Raw genomic sequence first — 23,778 nt, forward strand, 5'->3', positions numbered from 1 at the left:
GAGTTTATTGTCATTCCAAAACCAATTTAAAGCTTAACTTTAGCAATGCTATATTTTAATCTGACCGTAATAAACTTAAAAAATAAAAAAGTCTCTGAGTGTGAGATAAAGGTTTTCTGTATAATGATGATTAATAACCTATTTAGATGTATTCATCTGAGGAAGTGAGGATAATTTTGCTATCAGGCCATTTGTATTAGGGCACAAACAGATGGATCTTATTCTGAACCCTGATGGCAAACGGATCAGACACCCTTTAATTGCTTGGAAGAGATTTTTCATGGCTCTTTCCCAAGGACGCAGTGATCTTCAGTGTGACAGATCTCAGGTCTGATACTTTTCAACAGGCAAAAAACCTGACCGCTTTCATTTGGTAAAAAATTCTCCTACTGTGCCGCAATTTGTCACTCAAGAGTAACAACAGAGAAGAAGCTCTCCCTGGTGACTCAGATGTTAGAGAATCTGCCTGCAGTGCTGGAGACCTAGGTTCGATCCCTGGGTCAGGAAGATCCCTTGGAGAAGGGCGTGGCTACCCACTCCAGTACTCTTGCCTGGGAAATTCTGTGGACAGAGGAGCCTGGTGGGCTACAATCCAGGAGTCACGAAGAGTCCAGACATGAATGAGTAACTAACACCAATGAATAAGTTTGTATTTTAATTGTGAAACTGTGGCAAGTTTACATGCAACAGTATCACATTAACACAGAAATTTAGAAATGTTAGAACACTGGTTGAAAATTGCTGTGACCCTTGGAAATGATGGCTTGAGAGTCCGGAATTTGTGATTCACATGACAGTCTTCTCCAGCCTCTTCTCTCTTTTGCTGTCTGTTCTATGGGACTGGTTATACCTTTTTTAGAAGACTGTTTTAAAGGTAGACTATAAAGCACTGGTTCATCGTAAGTGTTCAGCAGGTGATAGTAATAATGGCTTTTAGTTTCTTGAAATATTTTTGAATGAAGGTTGTGGTCACCAGATACCTTGCCCATCCATTATTCGAGTTCATAAAATTAAGAAAATCTCAAAAAGTCAGCTCTTCCCTTATAAAATTTTCAAATCAGTCCTTTATTGAGAGTTAACCAATAAGCACTTAGCTTCTTAACTAACTGTCTCTCAAATAACTGGATCAATGAACAAACCATACACTATATCAGAATTTGGGACAGGAACCTAAAGTTCCCAAAGTAAAAGTGAAAGTGAAAGTATTAGTCAGTTGTATCCTACTCTTTGCCACCCAAGGGGCTATCAGCTACTAGCCTCCTCTGTCCATGGAATTCTCCAGGCAAGAATCCCGGAGTGGGTTGCCATTTTCTTCTCCAGGGATCTTCGCTAACCCAGGGGTCGAACCCAGGTCTCCTGCATTGCAGGCAGATTCTTTACCGTCTGAGTCACCAGGGAAGCCCCCCAAACATGGATCAAAAGTCAAGTAGTTGTCATTCAAACATACAAGTTCTGGAACATCAGAGAGGTAGCCCCACACTGTGCATCTGGTGTGTGCCTAGTAAACATTGGTTATATATTGGGCAGAGAACTAAGTGGCACCATTAGATTACAAGAAAGAGTTAATTAGCGCCACTATTCTACACTAGCAGAAAGATTATGGTGTGGACTCCTTTCTTAATTACTTATTGATTTAAAGAATTTGTGACTTAGAGGAGACTTAAGTTTATCTGTTTCCGATCTCTGCTTTTATAAATGAAGAAACAGAGGCCCTGGGGGTTAAATGACTTGGCCATAGGTCGCAACTCAGTGGCTGAGGTCGGCTTGGAAATCAGGGTGGATTTACTGAGAGCATAAAAGAAGAGAAAAAGCCCATCTTGTGGCCTTATACACTGCAGTGCCCTTGGCTGGCAATTCTGAAAGCAGAGGTGGCATCAAAACTGGCAGAGAAAAGGGGAAGTCTTCTAAAAAGAAGACTTTAAATGAAGAGAAAACCTCTTCCTTGCTCATTTTTGGTGGGGCCGTCAAGAGCGTGAGTACTAAGCGTTGGGTCTACTCTGTGGCCTCTCAACCGTGTAAATGGAAAGTCAGCTTAATGTGCTCCAGGTAGAGCCCCTTTCCAGAAGGGGTGGGGATTCTTGTAGCTGGACCACAAGGACGACATATTGAGTTCACCTGGATAGATTTTCTATGTTGGCAGATATCAGTAATGAGGAGACACAGCCCTGCACTCCAGCTCTCTTCTCCAGACAGGAGAAGGTTAGCATCTACAATGGTTGAGACCTGTGAGCGGGGAGAATGAGTAGGCTGATAAGTGGGCAGAGGTCTAAAGGGCAAAGTCAGCCATCGAGAGGAAAAACTTGGATTCCCATCTCTAAGTGAAATGAATCTCCAGAATTACTACCATCTATCAATACCATTCATTCGTTCAACAAATACTGATTGAGTTGTTTCAGGTGCTGGAGGTATCACTGTGAACAAACCAACAACTCCCCTTGTCTTCACAGAACTTATATTCTGGCAAGAGGAGACAATAAGTCCTATGTCTCTCCTCTCCTACCTGCTCACCTTGAGATGCTACCTTCTGGGTTCTTATTCCTCACTCTTTTGTAGAAAACAGCCAGGAGTTCAGCTCTATTCCAGTTTATTTCACCTTCTTCTGACCCTGGTAAGCTTTATCCTGTTAAGCCAGAAAGCTCAAATACCCTTGCTGAACCCTTTATTTGCCTGGCAGACCCTAAATAGGGAAAGCTCTTGTATGTCTCTCTGTATTTATAGCATGTCTCTGAGCTTCTTGGAATTTCCTTATGTCTCCATATCGTTTTCAGATCCGAATTTTGTTAACATAAGTGTAACTCTGGATGTGGATTCAGAAGGAGTGCAGAAATCAAGATTTCCAATCGAGTTAAGTAACATATAAGATTGAGGTCAGACGGGGGAAGGGCATCTCAGGCTGGAGAACAGTATGTCTCAAGGGCAAAGCGATGATGAAGAGAAAAAGTAAGCAGCGCATTTAAAAAGATGACCCTGAATTTTAGACACGAAAATGGCTGAGCACTTGTAATCAGAATGAAATCAGTAACTGCTGCTGATCGTTGAGCAGAGGCGCAGGAATTAGTGTTGGAGTTGTTTTCTGTGTCCTCAGTGAAGGATCTTTAAATGGCATGCCATTTTGGTAAAGTGATCTGAGATTTTGATTTATGGTGTTTTTTAGGGCAGGATGAAATGTTTCAGAGGTAGTAGGTGTTACTTGAAAATGACGTTTTATCTTTGAAACCTGAGTGACAGTATACATTCGTACAGTTTAATGTGATAGGAAAATTCTAATCTTTCATGATACCAGTCCTGTTTCCTTTTTACCATTAGAAGAGTGATTTAACCTCAGATTAGGTTCCCAGAAGGTTGAAATTGGATCACATACCCTAAAGTTTTAAATGGAAATGTCTTGGAGCTTTATAGTAGGAAATTTAAGCGGTGAAAATTTTATTTTAAAAATAACTTGTGAGGTATTTAATTAAGATGTTGTTGACATCACTTATTTAATTCATTTATTGTGTAGGTCTGTTTAGCTTTTGGAAAGCTGTAATTGCCTTGTTGTGACAGATGATATTTTCCAAAGATGGCTGCCACAATATATCTCCTGCCACCAGCTGGTCTTACAGTATGACTTTGGCACCCTTTCCATCGAGTGGTAGGGTCTGTGTCTTCTCGCTCTGAACTTGAGCTGAATTTATGATTGCCTTGACAAGTAGTTGGAAGTGATACCATGTGACTTCTGAAGCTAAGTCATAAACATGCCATGGGCTTCCACTTTCTTCTTTTGGCATGCTTACTCTTGGAATTCAGCCATCCTGAAGTAAGGAAATGTATAGGTATGTTGGTTGACTGCCCAAGTTAAGGTGTTCTCTGATGACAGTGATCTACTGACTGAGTGAGTGGCTTTTCAGATGATTCGAGCATGCAGCCTCCTACCCCATCAGCCTTTCAGCTACCCCTGGTTGATATTGATATGTGCAACAGAGACACTTGCTGCCCAGACTGTGGATTCATGAACAAAAATAAAATGGTTGTTGTAGTTTTAAGCCACTAAGTTTGGGGTGGTTTGAGATATTTTATTTCCCAACATTAGATAACCAGAATACATGGTTAGCATACCCAAACTTAAGTCTTGTTAGTCATATTACTACAAGATGGGTTGCTTACTTAGTTTACCCACACTAGAGAACAGTCTCTTGACTCTAGTAGCCAGATTAAGTCTGATCTAGTCAATCAGCCCTGGGATTTCTTTGGAAGGAATGATGCTAAAGCTGAAACTCCAGTACTTTGGCCACCCCATGGGAAGAGTTGACTCATTGGAAATCCCTCCCTGATGCTGGGAGGGATTGGGGGCAGGAGGAAAAGGGGACGACAGAGGATGAGATGGCTGGATGGCATCACTCACTCGATGGACGTGAGTCTGAGTGAACTCCGGGAGTTGGTGATGGACAGGGAGGCCTGGCGTGCTGCGATTCATGGGGTTGCAAAGAGTCAGACATGACTGAGCGACTGAACTGAACTGAGTCAATAGATAATAAAATTTGAATGTATTTTTTTAGTGCAATTTAGAGTGAGATTATTTACACAGCTCTTTCACCTCCTTGTTGTTGTTGTTCAGTTGCTAAGTTGTGTCTGACTCTTTGTGACCCTGTGGATTGGAGCATGCCAGGCTTCCCTGTCCTTCACCATCTCTCCGAGTTTGCTCATACTCATGTCCATTGTACTGGTGATGCTATCCAGCCATCTTATTCTCTGTCACCTCCTTCTCCTCCCACCATCATCAGTCTTTCCCAGCATCAGGGTCTTTTCCAGCGAGTCAGTTCTTCCTATCAGATGGCCAAAGTATTGGAGCTTCACTTTCAGCATTAGTCCTTCCAATGAATATTCAGCGTTAATTTCCTTTAGGATTGACTTGTTGGATCTCCTTGCTATCCAAGGGACTCTGAAGAGTCTTCTCCAGCACCACATGTGGTTCAAAAGTATCAATCCTTCAGTACTTAAGCCTTCTTTAAAGTCCAGTTCTCAAATTCATACATGACTATTGGAAAAACAATAGTACCTCCTAGTTTATGGAAAAGTGACTTAGTTTCTTCATCCATAAATTGGGGATGATACTAAAACATTTAACTCATAGAGATGTGAGGATTAAATGAACTGGTCCATGTAAAGCACTTAGAACAAAACTTGGCACACAGTAAGCACTCAATAAATGTTAGGTACTGTTAGCATCATTTTAATTCTGATGCTTTATGAACACAATTTGAGGATTTATTGAGAAGAGTTGAACTCACTACATATTATGACTGTTTTATAGCTGTCTGCATGTTCTTAAGTGTGATACATTTTATATGCTACATAATGGCTTTTTACATTGGTCCTAGCCCATTCCAGTGGTCTTCCCTGGAGAATCCCAGGGACACGGAGCCTGGTGGGCTGCCATCTCTGGGGTCGCATAGAGGCAGACATGACTGAAGTGACTTAGCAGCAGTAGCAGTAGCAGTAGGTAAGGAGCCCTGATAAGAGTGGGGAGATAGAAATAATTTGAGTCCAAACTAAATTTTTCCTATGCTTTTGCATCTGCTGAGAAGTCTGCTTTTTGCTGTAGGCTCATTATAACTGTGTTTTCTTCCTCTTTGCTTATGGCCTTGAAATACAGTCCTTAAGTGCAGTCTTGATTTATCTGTGAATTTCTAAGTGTGGCTTTGCTTCTCATGAGTTTGTTCTGCAAATTGCTGGCTGTGGTCATGTAATGCTGTAACTCTAGCCTGAACATCCCCATCTGTGTTTTCTTTGCTGTAATCGATGTCTTCTGTATGCTGCGAAGATAGAAGGTGGGTTTTAAATCTCCCTTGGTGGGAAGAAATGCTTCCTGTTTGGAGTCTGATTTGGAAATAGACACCCCATTGTGCAAAAACAAAGACACCAGGATACTTCCCGGGTAGCATCCTTAAGTATACTCTGGATAGCAGTAGCCCAGGGCAATACTGTTTCATCATTTTGTGTGCAGTATGCTATCAGTTACATTGATGATACTGGCTGGTGATGTATTAAGTATCAAATTTAATTGGCTATTTATTGGGCTTATATTTCTGATTTTCTTGTGAACTGTCTTGGAAACGTAGAAACCACTTCATCAAAATTGTATATCACATATGGGAGGGCTTTAACACTTTATATTGGTTTTATTGTTGAGTTACGTTAAATAAATTTTTATGATCCAATTACTAAAATAATTACCTACAAATTTATTTTCAAAAACAATAGTAAACTAAAAATACTGCTAAAAGTTAATTAATTAAACGTATCTGTTTATTGTCAGTAATTTTATTCGTGGTCTTGACATTAAATGTTAATAATATTTTAGATTTTTTTCAAAAAAATAGCAATAACGCTTTGTTTTTATTTTATGTTTTTTTGGAACAAAGCACTTCAACACACCTGTCTGGGTAGAAAGGGAGGCTGTCATTAACCTCCAATTTTATAGAGAGAATTGAACATCCAGCCAAAGCTGAAAATGATTAAATTAGTTAGAATTGCATTCCACTCTAAAGAACAGCACTCAAAGAATGTTTCTTTTTCTTTTGCCACAAAATGTCAAGAGGAAAGCATTCCAGTGTTGGCATGACGGCTCCTTGATGCCTTAAGGGGCCTGGATCTTCCCTCTCTTCCTTCTCTACCTTTCTTAGCACGTAGGTTTTGTACTCATGATTACAAGATGATGGCTCCAATTTCTAAGGGACAATGTCAAGTGTCAAAAACTCATGACTGCTGAGTTCATCCCTTTTTATCAGGAAAATAGTAGCTTTACCTGTAGTCTCATTCCTTGGACTTCTCCTACATGTCATAGGTCATATAGCCTGTACCAGCTTCAAAGAAATGGTGTTAGTTATCCATCATTGCACAGAAAATTATCCTGTTTTAAAAGCCGAAATCACAGACATGTGTTATTGTTTCTGTGGGTCAGGATCTTGTCTTATTCTCTTAAAGCCATCCTTTGGGGCTGTGGCTTCATTTCGTGAAGACTCGACTGGGGGAGAAGCTACCTCTGAGCTCACGCACGTGGTTGTTACTGTCGTTTGTTGTTTAGTTAGTTGTGTCCAACTCTCTGAGACCCCATGGACTGTAGCCACCAGGATCCTCTGTCCATGGGATTTTTCAGGCAAGAATGCCGATGTGGGGTTGCCCTTTCCTTCTCCAGGGGATCTCCCAGGAAGCAAACCTGTGTCTCTTGCATTGGCAGGAGGATTCTCTCCTACTGAGTCACCTGGATGGTTGGCAGGATTCAGTCCCTAATGAGTTGTGATCTGCTGGTCCCGGTTTTTCCCCAGCTGTTGCTCAGGGTTGCTCTGTTGCCTGCTATGAGGTCCTTTCCACAGGTCAGGTCACAACATGGCAGTTGGCTTCACTCAGAGAGAATAAGGGAGGAGAGAGGGTGGCCCCTAATGGAAGCCCCAGGCCTTTCTTTACCTAATTTTGGAAGTGACATCACTTTTCCTCTATTCTACTTACTTAAAGTATCAGTAGGTCCAGCCCACACTCAACGGAAGGGTCCAGACAAGCACTAAAGGGGGGAATCATTGGTTGTCATCTTAGAGGCCAAAAACTTTTAGTTGGGATGTCACCATCACACACAAAGTCAGAAAGAGGTGGAGAAGGGCTGTCAGGTAGGCAGTTACCTGTTGCTACCACGTAGAAGCTGACAAAGAATATAGAGTTTGGAGATAGAAGGAAGTGGATTTGAGACCTAGAACTGCCATCTCTTAAATGAACCTTTGCCACCTATAAAGTAACATCTTTGACCTATTTCCTCAATAGTCACAGGATTATTGTCCTAGTTAAATAATATAGCATAAAAGTGTACTTTGTAAATTTTCAATGAATGGTAGCTCTTTTATTATTATATAGTGGAGCTGTAACTAGAATCCAGTTTTCCCAAAGGTAAAAGGAGTGCCTACCCCCAGAATAACACAGTGTAGCCCAGACATGCGAATTCTAAGACTGAGAGTTAGGAAACCTGAAATCTGGGCCCTTTACTTCCTTATTTGGAAGTTATCGTCTTTTTGAGTAGGCCATCTCACCATCTAGGCAAATGGAAAGGACTTCGTGTGGCAGAACAGAGTCCTTTCTGCAAATATGCTGTTAGAATATCTTTACCAATTGAAGTATGTGCTTCCTTTATCTTTGAAAAATTATAGTTTTTTTTTTGTTTGTTCGTTCCTTTTAAATAGAGTCTTTATCTTCTTACCTCTAACCAAAGATGGATTATCTTAGGACCTTGCATCAAAGCTACATTTTTCTTTTCTGCTTTTTAACCTTAAATCTAAGTCACAGGTTTTGTAATAGATAGTAACTGATTCTTGAGGGGAAATTCCTTTATGTCATTTTCAGTGAACTGAATAATCAATCTATGTCTAGAATTCAGCATATTATTATAGTCAAATCACTAGCCTACAATTATGGCCATTATATATATATATCCAGATATTCACTCAACAAATGTATTTTGAGGGCCTGCTTTATGCAAAACACCAAGAAGGTTGCTGTGGGAAAGACAGACCTAAAATGTGGCTTTGGCATCAAGGAATTTATGCAAAAAAGAAAGTAACACATGAATACAAACAATTGTAATGGAGGGTGGTTTCTGATAAACATCATAAGAAGTGCTAACTGTTAAGGGGATTTAGAGAGAGGACAGAACCACTTGCGGCTTGTGGATCTTTGGGAAAGCCACTCTAGTCAAGGCCAACTTCTGATTAAGTATTATAAACATTAAGCATGTGAAAGGAAGACGTGCTGACATTGTCACCTTCTCTGTGTAAGTGCTTGGTTGACATAAATAGGAGCTTTGTTTACTATAATTCAATTGGAATAGAAGGCCTTTTACATCAAAATACTTAACCTCTCTGCCCTAGAAAACAGTAGGAAACAGCACATTTGAGGAAGAATTGAGCTCTGCTGTGTATGGGTCTTTTACATTGCCTAGTTGGGGATTTGGCCAAAGCCCAAAACAGGGTAATGGAGAGCATGGCAGGAAGAATGGAGGAAGATGAAAGGTACCAAGCAGAAACAGTGGCCTGGATAAGCTGAACAGTCAAAACTTCATCAGTGCCAGAGACGCTATTGCATGCCGGCAGGAAGTGTGCTGGAGTGGACTGCCACGCTTCTCAAACCGTGGTTCTCCTGCTCTCTAATTACGTGACCCTGGGCAAGTGAACTCCTTCTGGTCTGGGTTCCCTCATTTATATAAGGATAACAATATTTTTGTTTCGTAGAGGAGGTGATGCGCATGAATTCTGAGAAGAGGGCCTGCCTAGTAACTACCCAGTGTATGTTAGTTATGATTGAAGTGTGGTGACTTTATAGAATGCTCATCACTCCCGTTCAAATACAAGTACAAGATAATTTTTCTAAAGCAAACAGATGAACTATTTTTAGTATTCCATCTCATCAGAGAGAACTGAGAATTGAGCAAATCTAGTGGATGATACTAGATGGTGACTATCACTCAGCCTGCCCGTTGAGCTGCCACAACAGTGTACTGTAAGCTAGGTGCTTAAACAACGTGAATTTAACCTCAGAGTTCAAGGTGGACTGAAAGTCCAAAATCAAGAGCCAAGAGGGCCGTTGTTCCTCTGAGATGCTGGGTGGCATCCTTTTTTGCCTTGTCCTAACTTCCCGTGTTGGGCTTCGATCCTTGTCTTTCTGGGCTTACTGCTGCCTGCCTCTGTATCCCGTGGAGATCTCTCCTGTGTCTCTATTTTCACAGGGCTTTTTTCCTCTTATAAGGACACTTGTCATACTGGGTTAAGTGAAGTGAAGTGAAAGTTGCTCAGTCATGTCCAACTCTTTGCGACCCCATGGACTGTACAGTCCATGGAATTCTCTAGGCCAGAATACTGGAGTGGATGGCCTTTCCCTTCTCCAGGGAATCTTCCCTACCCAGGGATCAAACCCAGGTCTCCTGCATTGCAGGCGGATTCTTTACCAACTGAGCCACAAGGGGAGCCCAAGAATACTGGAGTGGGTAGCCTGTACCTTCTCCAGGGGATCTTCCCAACCCAGGAATTGAAGCTGGGTCTCCTGCCTTGTAGGCGATTCTTTACCAAATGAGCCATCAGGGCTTACCCTAATGACTTCACCTTAATTTGATTACATTTGCAAACACCCTATTTCCAAATAGGTCACATTTGCAGGTCACATTGTAAATAAGATCACATTCACACTCATAGGTACAGGACCATATCCTCTGGGGAGATACAGTTCAGCTGATAGCAGTACCTCTTAAGACTGAGATTTGAAACCTTTGGAGGCACTGCGAGATGTTTGGATGAGCTCGAGAAGACAGAAGCTGTAGAGCTCTAGCTGACCTTTACTGCTGGCTAGTGTGGGCTGTTGCCATATAAACTACGTTATACTCCTGAGTCCACTCATTGAGTATCTTTCCACCTTCCCTAAATGTATGAATTCACACACACACACACAAAGCAAAAATAATTCCAGAATTGCCCAGTGGTGATGGTACCTGCAAGATGACAAGTCATTATTTTGTTTTGCTCTTTTTATTTTTAATAGAAGAGAGGCTTTATGGTTTGGGGGATGTTGTGTGAATCCTCAGGCGGGGTCATGGGAATCAAAATATTTGAGATTTATTGCTGTTTAGGGAGAGCAGTGTATTTTCTCTTTAGTTCTTGGGAAGAGTCACACATGGGATCCCAGCAGGTTTAGCAAATCATATATCCCCGGGCGACCACCCAGATGGTTTAAAGCTCCTGACCTAGCACAGAGGGCGGAGGCGTGCTGCCCAAGGCACTGAGCCCGGCTGGCCTCTGCAGCTCGGGCTGTGGCTGTGTCATGGTCCACCACTTTGCCATTTGTCCCCGTGGATCCTGAAAGGTGCAGATAAAATTTTCAAAGGCTTAGCTGCCTGTAATTTAAGAATGAACTTGGTTAGAAGTCAGATCAAGTAAGAGAAAATGAAAATGTCATTGCACAAGAGAAAAATGAACAAGCTGGTGGAAATGCAGCATTTTTTACAAGCATTTTTGTTTTTTCTTTAGTTGTTTTTGTTTGCTTTTTATCTTTGCTTTTGAGGCAGAGACTTCTCTTTTTGGCTTTAATCTAGTAGTCTTTAAAGTTTGAGGGGAAAAATAGAAAACAGCTGCTCTGAGACAGATGAAGGAAATGCTGAAGTGTGCACAAGAACACAGTATCTTATACGGTAGCATTGCCTCCTTAGGAAAATTAAGACCAGTTTGGAGCTGTTGACATGATTGCCCAAAGACAGAGGCTTATGGGGAAGAGAGGGATCAGTTTCAGATTATACAGTCTAGAATAGGCAAATCAAAAGTACATAATTTTGATATACCTGCATTGATTTGATCTGCAATTAAAATAGTTTATTTCTGTAGAAGTGCTTTTAAGTCAAACTTTAAAATATTTTAGAGTATGAAGTGAAGTGAAGTCACTCAGTCGTGTCCAACTCTTTGTGATCCCATGGACTGTAGTCTACCAGGCTTCTCTGTCCATGGGATTCTCCAGGCTAGAATACTGGAATGGGTTGCCATTTCCTTCTCCAGGGGATCTTCCTGACCCAGGGATCAAACCCAGGTCTCCTGCATTTCAGGCAGACACTTTACCCTCTGAGCCACCAGGGAAGCCCGTACTTTATTATTACTTTTTTCAGTGGAATAAAAAGAAGATCCTTTCTTGTATGTGTGAGTATGTACTCTACCTGATCAAAAAATCCTCCTAACACCACCCGCTCCTTGGATTGAATCTGTTTATTAACTCCTGCTGAGATAATTTCTGGATTTGGAATTAAGTCTAAAATGGAACTCTTTTTTAAAAGAAGAGCCCCAACTCTGGAACTAACTATAATGACTGAGGAAGGCATTCATTAATGACTTATTTTAAAACATTGAATGTTTGGGCTATTATTGTTACACGCAGCAACATAATTATGAGAAAAAAGAAACCAGATACAAAAATGTGTTTATTGGATAATTCCCACTGTGTTCAAACATAGGCAAAAGTAATCTCTGGTGTTAAAGGTCAGAATAGAGGTGAACTTTGGGGAGATATAGTGACTTGTAGTGAGCTCAGTAGGGGCTTCTTAGCTTCCAGTAGTGCTCTGCTTCATAACCTGGGAATTGATGAGCTGAAGGATTCATTTTGTGAAAATTCATCAAGCTATATACTTAACCACTTGTGTTCTTTTCTGCTGTATTCCTTTTATATTTTATTTATTTAATTTTTTTTTATTTTTTGGCCACACCACGCAGCATGTGGGATCTTAGTTCCCAGACCATGGATTGAACCCTCGTGCTCTGCATTGGAAGTGTGGAGTCTTAACCACTGGACTGCCAGAGAAGTCCCTATTTTACATTTAAAAAAATTGTAAAGATATGTTAGAGAACTTAATGGACATTCAGAACTCTTAGAATAATTTTACCCTGAAAATTTTAGATTTTGTAGGCTTGCTGATATATCTTGATGAAAATTTGACCCAGTCTTGAACATGGCAGACTTAAGAATTCTAATGTCTATATTTTGTTTTTTTCATAATTGCACCAAAATTGAGGAATCTTTCTCTGGGAGCTGCCTATTGATACACCTTGTAATTAGCAACCTGCTTCTGTTTCTGAAAAAGAAAGCAGTGTCAATTGGTACTTTCAATCATATAAGTGTGTTAAAATTAGCTACAATTTATATTCAGTGGGGTCAGAATTAGCTACCATTTATGTTCAGTTCAGTACATAGAATTTGTTTTTCAAATTTTTTACTAGCTCCCAAGGTTCATAAACTTGAATGTATGTATGTGAGTTTTAAAAATCTAAGGACTGGACCAAAGAGAAAAACTAAGAATATGGAAGTGGTACAGGAGAGTTCAAGAAAAGCAAGGGTAGGTGGAAATAATGAAGACACAAATCTTCAGATGTTTGTTTAAAAGCTAGAAAATGAAACATTCTCTTTTTTCTTGGCCAGATGTATGACAGATTCAGTGAGGCATTTGTATTTGACTCCTGTTGATTTTGAATGGATTTAGCTGTTTAAACTGTAAAAGAAGTGGTGATGGTGGTATAAGGAGTTTAGATTGTGTTTAAATATTGCTCATTTAAACTATTTTGGTGGGTGCTAGGTTAGGGATATGAAATAGAAAATATAATTTGTAATATACTGTAATTATAAGTCTTCCCATTAAGAACTTCTCCTACTTATTAATAATGTATTATCTAGTTGGAGAAACAAGGCATCTAGAGGTAAAGTGTTTAAATGATATGTATTGGATTGGCCAACAAGTTCTTTCAGGTTTTCCCATATGATGTTACAGAAAGTCTGAATGAACTTTTTGGCCAACTCAATATATGCGAGATAAACGGTGTAAATACATACAGAGTAACAGTAGTTAACACTTAATGATTGTTTGTGTGCCAGTCAAGTGACAAAGACAAGTTTTCTAACAGAAAAATGGCAAAGGGCTAGACCCTAAGGCAACCTGTAAGGAAAGATTTACAAATGAGGAATATGCATATATTAATAGAAATAAATAAGTTCAGCATCCCTCATAACCAAAGATCGTAAATATTCATCTCTCAGATTGGCCACATTTAGAAAGAATGATAATAGCTGACATTAACACAATTTTAAGGAAACCTGGGGTGTCAATTGGTATAATCTTTCCAGTGGGAAATTGATCAGCCTGTATCAAAATTTACAATGTACATACTCTGTGACCGGGGGCAGATAGAGGCTTTGTAGAGCCTGAGGCTTGTACATGGGGAAAAGGGGAGAAGGAGTCCTTAAAAAAAGGATTCTGAAGTTATGAATACAGCATTGGGTATGAAAGTAAACATTTAGTTTTAACAAAAAAGAAATCACAACTAATTTTTGTAAAGTTGGTGAATACCAAAACATCACAAAATTCATCACTAAGTGGCAAACTTGACTCAGTCTGATTCTTAGACTTAGCTTATGACAGCTTTGCTTGGACTGCCTCAGAATTCATCACCATATATGACTGTTGACTATTAAAACCCAAAAGGTATTTGCAACTTCTTGCCTCCTCTCGGGCTAGTGCCCTGATCTAAACCTCCATCTTGTCTCTCCTAGACCACTGAAATAGCTTCCTAACTGGTCTCTGTATTTCACCCTGGGATGGAATTTATGTGTTATGTTTATTAACATTTTTAGTAATGAGCTTCCTGACATTCTTCTATAATAATTTATTTCTCTATTATGTTGTTTACTCTTTGATTGTCTTTTCAGATGACAATGGTTTTGTATTTTCTACCAAGGCATAGGAAAGATAATTAAGTCTTCTAGAATGGTACATGAAAATGTCTTGTTATTAATAGTTAGGATGCATAGAATGTGAACGTTCACATGCACACATGCGTGCTGTTTGTAATACTGCTATGGGTTTTTTGTACTTATGATTGATACACCATTATTGAGTATATTCTCAACAGAAAATTGCTTCTATTTAGCCTAGGCACTGAAAATGGAATCGAATATTTTGCTTTGATTTTAGATGCCTGATGATTGAAATAATTTTCTACAGATTAGCTCCTGGCGCTATAACTTTCAAATCTTGTTCCTTCTCTTGTTATCCTTATACTTCTAGGCTTGACTAGAAGCATTCTCATCATGATATGTGACCTTTGGCCCTAGAGAATGAGTTGGAATGATGAGCAGTAGGCATATTCCTCGCTATTTCTTGTTTGGAATAGCTGTCACTAACAGTCTTTGGAGGTGACCTCAAAGTCCACATGTAAACACCAGTAAACAAAACTGAAATATAATTGCCACCTCAGTTTGCCCTTATTGGATTCTGAAAATGCCAGTGGCTACGAGATAGCCACTCAGTATAAGGGGCGACTTGGTGAAAGGGAAAGTGGGAAAGTTGAAAGCAACAGCAGTCATAACAGATGCAGTTCAAGTATCTTATATTTACAAATTTTACGTAAACATATGGCCATGTGCATATATTTTGATGACCCTTCTCATGTCTTGGAAGAGGCTATAGCAAATGAGAGCCCCCGATGATTAAGTTTTATTAGGCGCTTAATATATATGCCTTTCTTTATGACTAGCAATTGTACTTCCAAGAATTTATCCTAAGACAAGTGTGTAATAAAAATTAATAAGAGCAAACATTTGTTGAGTGCTTACCATGTGCCAGACACCCTGCTAAGTCTTCATTTTGATTTTTTTATGAGTATTTTGATTGTTTTATAAGAAAAGCTGTATTTCTATTAAAAAAAATTCCAGAGAATAATGCCAGCTTAAATGAGGGTGTGAATTTAGACAATGTTGAAATTATGGTCATTTTTACTTGCCTTTTCACTCCATCCTGTGTATGAACCTGTTCAGTAAATTTAAAAACTAATTTTTTACTGAATGCTAGTAAGGGCTCTATATATTCAAATCCCTGCCTTCATGAAGCTTACATTTTAGATGGGGAAGGTCTAGATAAATAAGTCAACAAATTCAATAAATTATGTAAAATCCAGTGTACATTAGATACTTGTAAGTTTTAAGGAAAAATAACACAGGAGAAAAGGAGATACAAATACAGGTGTGTTAGGAGAAGGGATTGAGATTTAAATGGGTCACATAGTAGAAAAGGTGACATTTGAGTAAAGATCTGAGGGAATTAGGCAACTTTGTGGGTCGGAGTCAGGATTTTAGCTTTTTTTTTCTTTTTTTGAGTGTGAAGTATTTGAGGCATGTTGGAGAGTAACCTGACCTAAGTTTTAAATGTATCTTTCTGGAGGGAACTCTACTCCATTCTCTATGGTTACCTAAATGGGAAGGGCATCCAAAAACAGAGGGGATACATGTATACGCATAGCTGCTTCACCTTGCTGTACAGTAGAAACAATTAGTGGCTTCCCAGGTGGTGCTTGGAGAAGGAAATGGCAACCTACTTCCATATTCTTGCCTGAAGAATTCCATGAACAGAGAAGTCTGGTGGGCTATTGTCCATGGAGTCACGAAGAGTTGGCCATGACTGAATGACTTTCACTCAGGTGGCGCTAGTGGTAAAGAATCTGCCTGCCCAAGCTGGAGACATAGAGACACAGGTTCCATCCCTGGGTGGGGAAGATTCCCTGGAGGAGGGCACAGCAGCCCACTCCAGTATTCTTGCCTGGAGAATTCCCATGGACAGAAGAGCCTGGAGGGCTACAGTCCATAGGGTCGCAAAAAATCGGACATGACTAAAGTGACTTAGCAGGTAGTCAGGCAAGCAGAAACTATTAGTAACATAACACTGTAAAGAAACTATACTCCAGTAAAAATTATAAAATAAAAATACCCCGTAAACAAACAAAAAAGTGCTCTCCTTTTCTCGCTGTGTGGAGACTTGCATGTGACTCTTCATGGTTGCAAACCCCTAATTACAATTCTCCACTGATTTCGAGTGAAACCATCTTTACTGGAGAAATTAAAAAAAAAAAAAGAATAACAGTATCTTTCTAGCTTTTGGGTTGAGAATAAAGAGAGGTCAAGAGTGGTACAGAGTGATGGGCTAGTGAACATTTTAGTGATATGATTGGGGAGTCATGGGCCTGTGGTCCAGGGAGGCAGTGTTGTAGGGGGTGAGAGGGTTCTGTGTTTGGTCTTTACTAGTTAAACAGACATCTGAGTGGAGGGTTCAAAGACAGTCACAGCAGAGTTCTTAAGCGCCAACTCCAGACTCCAGTGGTCAGACTGACTCCAGGTTCTGCCCCTCAAGATGATCTAGGGGGACTTTTGCGCATATGTCATTGTAATTTCTTTCTTTAGAACTAGAAAGACAAAAATAAACGTTCTAAAGTTTGTGCGGCAAGATCTAATTTCAAGGAGATAAATTGACATATTTCTTGCTCTGTATTCTAGTCAGCTGTTATAACCTTCCATGTAGACGTAAACATATAATGTTCCTAGAAATGGTGGCACTTAGTAGATGCTCGGTTATTTATTGAATGAATCAGGAATGAGGTCTCACCATAAATGTACCTTATATATCTGGTAAGATTGTATTTCAATTTATTTGACAAGATTAGATTATTGAATAAAAGCTGGGAAAATGGAAAAAAATCCAATAAAACAAGTAGTAACCTTATAGATAATGTCAGGATGGGATTTTCTTTTTCACTTGTTCATTTAGAATTTTTATATTATAATCATTGCAATTGCTTATTTAACATTTTAAAAAGAGAGATAAAGAAATGAAGAGAAGGGAGAAAGAAAGTATTCCCCCAAAGCCCGGAATCTAGGGAAACTGTGGACTTTTAATATTCAATATGCCAAAGGGTCTCCTTATATAATTTTAAAGCCAGGATTAAATTTGGATGCCAGTAAAGAGAAACTACAGCTGTTCAAATAGATGATGTACTTTTACTTGATACATACTTTTGGTAAGAAGCAATATCTACCTACAAAGTTATTTTAGTGTTATATTACATTTCATCTTTTATGAATGGCATTGGAATGGAATTGCTATTTAAGGTAACAGAATAGCTTTCCTGGAGTTCTTCAAAAATAGGATAAACACTGGCATAGCTGTGATGTTTTGATTTAGACCAATGGAGGTCAGATTACTTTGACAGACTATAGGTCCTTTGATTTAGTAAGGTGAATTCATTCAGAATTCAGAAATCTTTTCAAAATACAACCTTCTATATGGAGGCAGCAGGATCTGAATCAAGGGAATTACAGATGTCTTTAACAGACTGGAAGAAGGTTTTTAAAGTGTGTTTTCCTTTTTTAAAAAGTTGTCTCATCAGTCAGAAATTTTAAAAGTATTCCAAGATTCTGAACGAGCTAGATGGTGTCTGTGTGTGGTTTTTTTTTTTTTTTTTTTTTTTTTGTGGCAGGGGGAGGGGAGTGTTAAAGAATGCTTTTCTTAAAAAAGTACTTTTAACTGTAGTTCTCCTGAAAATAACATAGTTTTACATGATACATAGATTTATAAAAATTACATGTTACCATGTTTATAGAAGAAGAAAGATGGGCTGTGTTTTAGAAAGAAATTGAAGCAACTTTTGTGTGAAACCTTCTAGGTGGTATTTAAATAGAAGTAGGACTGGGCTCTAGAGGGGTCCTGAGGCTTGGTTTCCTCTCAAGCTCTCAAGAGTCTTGTGATATGTTTGAGCTACCTTTAATAGCATCATTGTGTCCCATTTTCTTATTTATCTTCCTCTCCTACCCCAGCCCCTGTTGAGGGGGTCAGGGATTTCTTTAAGAATCTGAAGGCAGCTAGGAAACTGTCCTATCAAAAATGCACTTGTATACATAAGAGATTTATATGTAAATTCAGGTGGTGTTTCATGGTTTTTGGAAACCATCTGTAGACCTTAGCTGAGTGTGAGTGAATTAGAATGTGTCAGTAAGAACATGGGATGGTACTCAGCAGAAACTAGCACAGCATTGTAAAGCAATTATACTCCAATTTAAAAAAAGAAGAGAGCATGGAGGCTACAAGATATGCCATGTGAACAATGGTTAGAGCACCTCAGGGTGATTAGAGAATGAAAACTCAGGAAACAAGCCAATAATAAACTATTATACGTATTTGTGGAACTGTCAAGTGGAAGATATAAGCTTATTCTGGAATGCTTTAAGGTAGGTAATCCAATACTATAGCTGCTGGCCACATGTGGCTATTTCAAGTAAAATAAGATAAAATTCAGTTCTCCCATCATAGTGGCCACATTCCAAGTGCCCAGTGGCTACTGAATTGAGCAGATATAGAATATTTTATTATTGCAAAAAGTTCTTTTGGACACAACTGCTCCAGAGTTTTAAACTTTAAACAGAGTGGATTATGGAAAGGCAGATTTCACCTTATTATGAGCAAAAGCATTTGATCGATGTAACTGTCCAATGCTTGTTCTGTTGAGTTGGCTGCCACAAAGAGTAGTGAGCTTCCTGCATTGATGGACTTATCCAGAGACTGGACTCCTCCCTATTTGGATTGATGTGGAAGACATTCCCACAGAGAACCTCAGGGTATTTAAATGGGAAGAGCACTCAGTGAGTCAACATTTTTTTGAAAACTAAGGATGAAGATGTACTCAGAGCCAAGTGATGTTGCCCAAGGGTCTGTGACTGTTCAGTGGCAGAACCTCGGTGTCTATATGAATGCTAGACAGCATTTTTTTTTTCCTGTTTCACTCACTGTCTAATGTTTTAATACAAGATTCTCATGGTTCTTGTTGAACAACACATTTCTGAGTCTGGTGTCAGCCAGTTTTTCTGCTGTTCTTTCCTACTATTCCACAGCCAAGCTGTAGTGGAACACGTTATTGTGTTATATTGTGTTAGCTGCACTGGAACATGATATTCTCATTACTGCTCCAAGTCTTTCCTATAGCTGTGTCCTTTATCAAAGTGACACTTCTTCAGAACCTTAATGCTACATATTTTCTATCTTCTGCTCAAGCCCCAGAATGCTTCAACTCACACAGTTCCTTTTCTTTGCTGAACTACCTTATTACAGTGTCCTCCAACATATAATCTGTATGCCTATTACCTTTTGTTTTGTCAGTGTGATTAGCTTCTTAAAGGCTGAGGTTACAGTTTTCATGTGTATATCCTTTTTCTGTCTTTCTTACTAGAATATAAGTTTTGTGAAGTCAGGGACCATAGCTGTCATCTTCATCACTCTATCCCTGCTGTCCAGCACATGGCCTAGCATCATAATAAATGCTTAATAAGTGTCATTGATTGAATGAATTTTTATCTTTCAAAGTCTCTGGTACTATACTAAGCTTGTTTTGAGTTCTCAGATACCTTCTGTTCTCTATAAAAATAAAATTTAAAATATAAATATGAAAAGACAACATAAGGAGCTTGGAAGTCTTTGCTTCTATCCTTACAATAAACAAAACATGAACAAACTGAAAGTCAATGATTTTTTCCTTAGCCCCATCAGCAGTTGCAAGGCAAATACCACTGCAAAATTGGGAGCAGCAAGTACATCGACAGTCACAGCTAAGCTTTGGTAGCCTGCAGCTGAAGCGGTGGGAGCCATCAACTGGAAAGTGAAGTCGCTCAGTCGTTCCGACTCTGTGCGACCCCATGGGCTGCAGCCCACCAGGCTCCTCTGTCCGTGGGATTTTCCAAGCAATAGTACTGGAGTGGGTTGCCATTTCCTTCTCCAGGGGATCTTCTCGACCCAGGGCTCGAACCCAGGTCTCCCACATTGTAGACAGACGCTTTACCGTCTAAGCCACCAGGGAAGTGGAGGAATTGCTTAAATAGTAGTTTTGCTGAATTATAGGAGCTAAATGTAGTTCAGCTTTACACTGAGAAACTCCTGGGCACAACAGTTTTAGAGGGGATCTCACACTTGGATTTTGCCTCTAAAACCCTAATCAGGGTCTCATGGTGAAGAGTCAAGAAAGATACTTTGCTTTTTCTGGCAAGAGGAGGAGAAAAGTAACCACTGTGAAATACTCTCAGAACATTCTCTATAATAAAGGTCTACCCTCTAGGGGAAGTGACTTTAGCAGTCTTATACCACCTAGGGAGAGGACATTTTCTGACTCAGGCCCTCCCCAGCTTTTCTTTATCACCTAAGGCAGGAAGGAAAAATCTAAGAAACACTGGTAAAGGTCACAGCACAGCAACACAAGCCTACCAGATGACTGAGATGGAATCATAAGATTCTAGACTGCTTCCCCTTTCCATTCGATACTACTGCAGCCACAGGGTTCCCCTGTAATAACAATAGATGACAGCTGAAAGAGCTGTGGGATGCAGACTGTACCCAAGGCGTGCTTCTTAGGAAAGCCCAAAGATAACAGGAAAGACAAACAAGGATACAGGAGAAATTTGAAGCTTCCGGCACCTATATCTACAACAAACAATAAACAAAGCCCAACTCCTGGCCAGCTTCATATAATACCTCACCCTGAAGTTCTGTTTACCTTAGTTTCTGTTATTCCATATATGATGCCTGGCTTTCAACAGAATATTCAAAATACGCTAAAAGGCAAGGGAAAACACAGTCCAGAGAAAGCAAGCAAAGCATCAGAACGAGCCTCAGGCATGATGCAGGGTTTGGAATGATGAGACAAGAAATTTAAAATAACCATGATTCGTACGGTAAGGACTCTAGCAGAAAAGGTAGGTAACATACAGGACAAGTGCGAAATGTGTGTTAACAAATGAAAATGTAAGAAAGAATCAAGAGGAAATGCCAGAAATCAGAAATGCAGTCACAGAAATCAGCAATACCTGTGATGGGCTCATCAGTAGACTGGACATGGCCTGGGAAAGTCTCAGTGAGTTTGGAGATAAATCAGAAGAAGCTTCTCAAACTGAAAGGCAAAGGGAAAAGATAATGAAAAACAAAACAAAACAAAACAGAACATTCAATGACAATTTCTGAAAGTGAAACCTTTGTGTAATTGGAATTTCACAAGGAGGAAAAAAAGTGGAACAATGGCAATATTTGAAGTAATAATGACTAATAACTTTCTAAAATTAAAACAGACACCTAACCTCAAAAAGAGCCCAACAATCATCAAGCAATATAAATACCAAAAATCTATGGGACTTCCCTGGTAGTTCAGTGGTGAAGACTCTGCACTGCCGTAGCAGGGGGCATGAGGTCAATCCCTGGTAGGAAACTAAGATCCTGCTTGCCGTTCATTGTGGCCAAAAAACTATAAGAAACTGAAAACAAAACCAACAATCTATATACTTAGGTATATGATATTCAAACTGTAGGAAACTGAAACAAAGAGAAAACCTTGAAAGAAATCATAGGGGTGAGTTGAGTCAGGGGGAACCTTACCTATTAGAAGAATAAGAATTACAGAGGACTTCTTATCAGAAACCATGCCAGTGGAGTGAAATATTTAAAAGTATTGAAAGAAAAAAAAGTCAGTTTTAAATTCTATATCCAGAGAAATTGACCTTCAAAAGTAGAGGATAAATAAAGTCTTTCTCAGGCAACAAAACTGAGGAAATTTATTACCAGATGCCCAGCTCTTCATGAAAATAAGTTCTTCAGAAGAAAAGAAAAGAAAGTTTAGAAACTTGGATTTGCTTAAGGAAAATATGTCAGAGGAGAAGTAAATGAAGGTAAAAATAAAATATTTTTGTTTTCTAGTTGTTCTAAAAGAAAATTATTTGTTTAAATGCATACTGGTAATGATGTATTTGATGATTACAGCATGCAGATAAATGAAATGAATGACCACAATATCCTAAGAGATAGAACAGATTAAATGGCAATATGGCTGGCTCTCAGTATCTGTGGACGCAGCACCCAAAGACATGGAGGGCCAACTGAACTACACCATTTTATATGAGGGACTTGAGCATGGATTTTGCATAGAGGTCCTGGAACGTATCCCTTGTGGACACTGAGGGATAACTGTACTCTGTTATAAAGTATAATCACTACACATGAAGTGGCACAGTGTTGCTTGAAGGTGGTTTGGATTAGCCTGAAATGCATATTGCAAGTTCTAGGCAACCACTAAAAAGATTTTAAGAAGCATAATTGATATACTCAGTGAGAAGATAAAATATCATATAAGATGCTCAATTAAAATAATAGAAGGCAGAAATAAGGGGAAAAAAAGGAAAACACATAGAAAACAGTTATAAACATAGTAGATATTGATCCAGCCATATAAAAAATAAATATGAGTGGTTTAAATTTATCTAGCAACCAATTGGATTATCGGTGGTGGCGGTTTAGCTGCTAAATCGTGTCTGACTCTTGCAACACCGTGGACTGTAGCCCCCCAGGCTTCTCTGTCCATGGGACTCTCCAGGCAGGAATACTGGAGTGGGTTGCCATTTCCTTCTCCAGGGGCTCTTCCTGACCCAGGGATCGAACTAGGGTCTCCTGCATTGCTGACCGATTCTTTACCAACTGAGCCACCACAGAAGCCAGAGTAGATTTTAAAAAATAAATGCTACTCTCTGTTGCCTACAAGGAACCCATTTTTAATAGAAAGCCTCAAGTTAAAGTAAAAGGATGGAGAAAGATATACTGTGTAACTCTAATCAAAAGAAAGAATTACTATCTTAATTTCAGACAGAGAAGACTTCAGTACCAAGAGAATTATATGGGCTAAAGAAAGACATTCAAGAATGATAAAAGTGTTAATTCTCCAGGGAGACAAAACAATCTTAAACATCTGTGCACCTAATAACAGAGCATCAAATACATGAGACAAAAACTGATGGGACTGCAAAGAGAAATATAATAGATAATTCACTATTGTAGCTGTAGACTTCAGCAACCCTCTTTTAATAGTTGATAGATCAAAGAGGCAAAAATTAGTAAGGCTATAGTTGACTCGAGTAGCACTAACAGTCAACTTAATCTAATTGTGGAGTACTCCATCCAACAGGAACAGAATCCATATTCTTCTCAAGCTTGCATGGAGCATTCGCCAAAATGGATCACATTCTGAGCCATAAAGCACATTTTAACGCATTAGAACTGTAGAAACCTTATGAAGTGTATAATGAGAATTAAACTAGGAATCAGTAATAGATATTTGAAAATCCCAACATATTTGGAGATTAAACAATGCTCATAAATAACACCTGGATTGAATAATTCACTACATAAATTTAAAAATATTTTCAACAAACTGAAAGTGGAAATACAACTTGTCAAAATTTATAGGATGCAACAAAAGCAGTATTTAAAGAAAAATTCAAAGTCTTAAGTGTATATATTAGAAAAGAAACAACAAAACAGCAAAGACATCTTTCAGTAGGTTGATGCATAAGCAAACAGTGGCATAGCTATGTAAAAAATAAGTAAATGGGAGAGAAGAG

Source organism: Capra hircus, chromosome 5, assembly GCF_001704415.2.
Source record: "Capra hircus breed San Clemente chromosome 5, ASM170441v1, whole genome shotgun sequence".
Lineage (NCBI taxonomy): Eukaryota > Metazoa > Chordata > Mammalia > Artiodactyla > Bovidae > Capra > Capra hircus.